Source organism: Myotis davidii, unplaced genomic scaffold (genome assembly GCF_000327345.1).
Source record: "Myotis davidii unplaced genomic scaffold, ASM32734v1 scaffold1271, whole genome shotgun sequence".
Taxonomy (NCBI): Eukaryota; Metazoa; Chordata; class Mammalia; order Chiroptera; family Vespertilionidae; genus Myotis; species Myotis davidii.
This window is the reverse complement of record NW_006282255.1, coordinates 104,059-107,966: the sequence shown is the minus strand read 5'-3', so window position 1 is coordinate 107,966 and position 3,908 is coordinate 104,059. Positions and strand designations below refer to the sequence as shown.

Sequence of the window (3,908 nt, the reverse complement as noted above, 5' to 3'; positions counted from 1 at the left end):
AGAAAGTGTAATAAAATGGTTACTTAAATTATATAAGGAAGTTGAACTCAAACAAAAAGAAATTCCAGGAAATAAATAAATAAAAGAAGCAAGTTGTACAAACACAATCTGATTAAAAGTTCTTAATTTCTGGTTTTCATTCTTGAATCATGGAAATTAAGTGCACTTTTTCAGACTCAGCACAGCTGTTTTTTTTTTTTTATGGTTGTCATCCCAAAGAATCTTTCCAGGGCCCCTTTTATATATTTGTTCCTGAGACTGTAGGTGAAGGGGTTCAGCATGGGTGTTACCACAATGTATAGCACTGAGGCTGCTGCACTTGAGTGTGAGCTTTGGGCAGCAGCAGAGCCTAGGTACACTCCTAGGCTTGTTTCATAAAATACGGAGACAACTGAGAGGTGAGACGCACAGGTAGAAAATGCCTTATACTTCCCCTGAGCTGATGGGATTGTATGTATGGAGGACACTATCTTAGAGTAAGAGTAAATGATACCAGCGAGTGGACCAACACCCAGTTGCACAGTTATAACCTCTCTCTCTCTTCTCTCTCTCTCTCTCTCTCTCTCTCTCTCTCTCTCTCTCTCTTTCTCTCTCTCTCTCTCTCTCTCTCTATTTTCCTCCCTTCCCCATTCTAAGACCTTCTGATGTGGCCCTTAGGAGGCTGTGTATCCTCCAGGACCTGTGGGTAATAAGCCTTGTGATTTCATAGATGCCTCATGATTGTTGCAATTTTAATAAGGACCACAAGACCCCGTCCAGCCACAACATTGTCTGTGGTCTGAGGAACCAGTAGCAGGTCCCAAGGCCAGTGCCCAGGCATTTTCAGCCTATGGCATTACCATCAATAGGCCGAGACTCATAAGGAACAATGATAGAGTCAACATTATCAGGAAGAGCAATGAAAGTTTTGATGTATAAAGAATGAGAAACATAAAAGTTAAAATTGAGGTGTCAGATTTTCCTGGGATGAAGTTATATAAATAGTGTGAGTAACCAAGCAAAGTTTTCCCAGTGAGTAATAAACGTTATGCTATTCTATCTATAAAATAGGAACACTTCCTTACAATGATGTATGCATTTGAGAATAAATTAATCTTCAGAAATCCATATTGTCTATGAAATAAACTGGAATTTACATTCTGATCAAGGTTGGAAATAACAATGTGAGTTTAGAACAAAGGAGAAAGGGAAAGACTCTGTATAATAGATGTGGCAGAAAGTGTAATAAAATGGTTACTTAAATTATATAAGGAAGTTGAACTCAAACAAAAAGAAATTCCAGGAAATAAATAAATAAAAGAAGCAAGTTGTACAAACACAATCTGATTAAAAGTTCTTAATTTCTGGTTTTCATTCTTGAATCATGGAAATTAAGTGCACTTTTTCAGAGGCAGCACAGCTGATTTTTTTTTTTATGGTTGTCATCCCAAAGAATCTTTCCAGGGCCCCTTTTATATATTTGTTCCTGAGACTGTAGGTGAAGGGGTTCAGCATGGGTGTTACCACAATGTATAGCACTGAGGCTGCTGCACTTGCGTGTGAGCTTTGGGGGGGTAGCAGCAGAGCTGAGATACACTCCTATGCTTGTTCCATAAAATAAGGAGACAGCTGAGAGGTGAGACGCACAGGTAGAAAATGCCTTATACTTCCCCTGAGCTGATGGGATTGTATGTATGGAGGACACTATCTTAGAGTAAGAGTAAATGATACCAGCGAGTGGACCAACACCCAGTTGCACAGTTATAAAATACATCACCATGTTATAAAGAAAGGTGTAGGAGCAGGTAGGTTGGACCACCTGTATAACTTCACAGAAAAAGCGGGGATTTTCATATCTGCAGGGAAGGACAGTCGCGCTATCATTAAGCTGTATATCAAGGAATCCAAAACACTAACGATCCAGGACATCAAAACCAGCAGTCCAGAGAGATGGGGGTTCATAATGACTGTGTAGTGCAGTGGGTGGCAGATGGTCACATACCTGTTATAGGCCATCACAGTTAGACGGAAGTTGTACCAGCCTTTAAAGAGTGTGAGAAAATACATCTGTGTGATGCAGGCTTCATAGGTGATGGCTTTTCTGTGTGTCTGGATGTTCCACAGCATCTTTGGGATGGTGGTGGAAGTGACACGGATGTCTACCAAGGACAGGTTGGAGAGGAAGAAGTACATGTGTGTGTGGAGGTGGGAGTCTGAACTGATGGCCAGGATGATGAGCAGGTTTCCCAACACAGTGATCAGGTACATGGAGAGGAAAAGTCCAAATATGAGGGGCTGCAGTGCTGGTTTCTCTGAAATTCCCAGAAGAAGAAATTCTGAAATTTGTGTATCATTGCCTTGTACCATGTGGTAGTGGTCAAAACTAGGAAGAAAAATAATATGATTAATTTTACATATATGGGTATTAACATAGTGAAATGGTAGAATTTATGTTTTTCAGTCAAGGAATTGTATACTTGTATTGATTATATAGCCTTTAAGGGTCTGCTGTGACAACCTTGATTAGGAATTCTTGTCCTACTGTAAGCTTTCCCCAAAGGGGTCATGTAATATACCATCTTAATGGAAAATTCTTTTATGCATTTGAGGAATTTATGTTGAGTACTATCTTCTAAGGTAAGAGTATAGAATGCTGAGAAATAAAGTTTTCTACAATACAATGATGGAGAAAGAATATAAATTACGAAGGAGAAAAAACACTGCTCTGTCAGCTAGTGACAGATGCTATGAAAAAGAATAGCAGGCATAACATTGAGTGAATGGAGGTGTTGTATTGTACTGAGAGTTCAGAAAGACCCGCAAAGTGATATTTGAACAGAGTTCTAGAGGAAGACAGAGTGGGAGCCATGAAGTTATCTGGGGAAAGTGTGTGTCTGGCTGTGGGAAGAGTCAGTGCAAAGACCCAGAGGGTGGCATTTATTTCAGATATTCAAGCCTGCAATCCAGCTAGTGCCTTGACCAGGAATCCAGCCATCATCTCCTGGTTCATGGGTTATTGCTTAAGCATTGAGTAGTCAGCCGGGCAATACCTGCTTGTTATTTTAATCTAGACTGATCAAAATTACTTCTTAGTTGCAATAGCCTTCTAATGCATTTTAGGTAGCCAATATTATCCCCTGAAAATGTGATCAGTTTACTTTTACCCAAGATATGAACTGACTATTGCTTTTACTCTTTGGTTGCATTGGTTTGAAATTTCAGAACAGTGATGACATACATGACAGTAACAGGCATATTTGTCCTCTGTATGACCTTCAAGCAGATTCCTCAAATGTTTTCTTGTCAGGTCTGATATTAGCTGATTAGTAGCCCAGTGCACAAAAATTTGTGCACTCAGGGGTGAGGGTGAGGGATGGGGCCAGGCCCCTCAACCGGACCTGCACCCTCTGTCATGTTCTGGGACCCCAGCCACTCCTGGCCTAGGCACAGGCCTACAGTCTTGGGCGGCCTGGCTTCCGAGGCCCCATTTTATCAAGAGAACAAAGTCGGCATTAGTTACAGCCCTCACAGAACCCAGTACAGTGCATCTGTGAGTACAACTGCCTCTTTCATGTGCCTGCTTCACCCTATTGAATTACTAACATATTTAGGACATAGCTCTGTCTTATCCTCCTTCAACTTCAATGCCTGGCCTGGTGCCAAGGACCTGAGAGGGTTTGCTGAGTGAGTGAGTGAATAACGAGTGAGTGAATGAGTGAATGAATGAGCAAGTAAGTGAATGAGCAAGCAGCTATGGGGCATGGCAGAAGTTCTGGCCCTGCTCCCAACTGCCTGACGCCCACTCTGGGAAGTTCCCACCCCACTCCCAGTGGCTGCATAGTTCATGCCCCTCTCCTGGCTGCATAGTTCACGCCCCACCCTGGCTGCCTGATGCAAACCCGAGAAAGTTCCCGCCCTGCACCACGCAG

At 42.0% G+C, this 3,908-nt stretch overlaps 1 pseudogene; it reads right to left on the bottom strand.

Moving 5' to 3' along the window:
• Positions 1-176: 176 nt before the first annotated feature.
• Positions 177-2,346, bottom strand: LOC102763543 (annotated as a pseudogene).
• Positions 2,347-3,908: the final 1,562 nt, after the last annotated feature.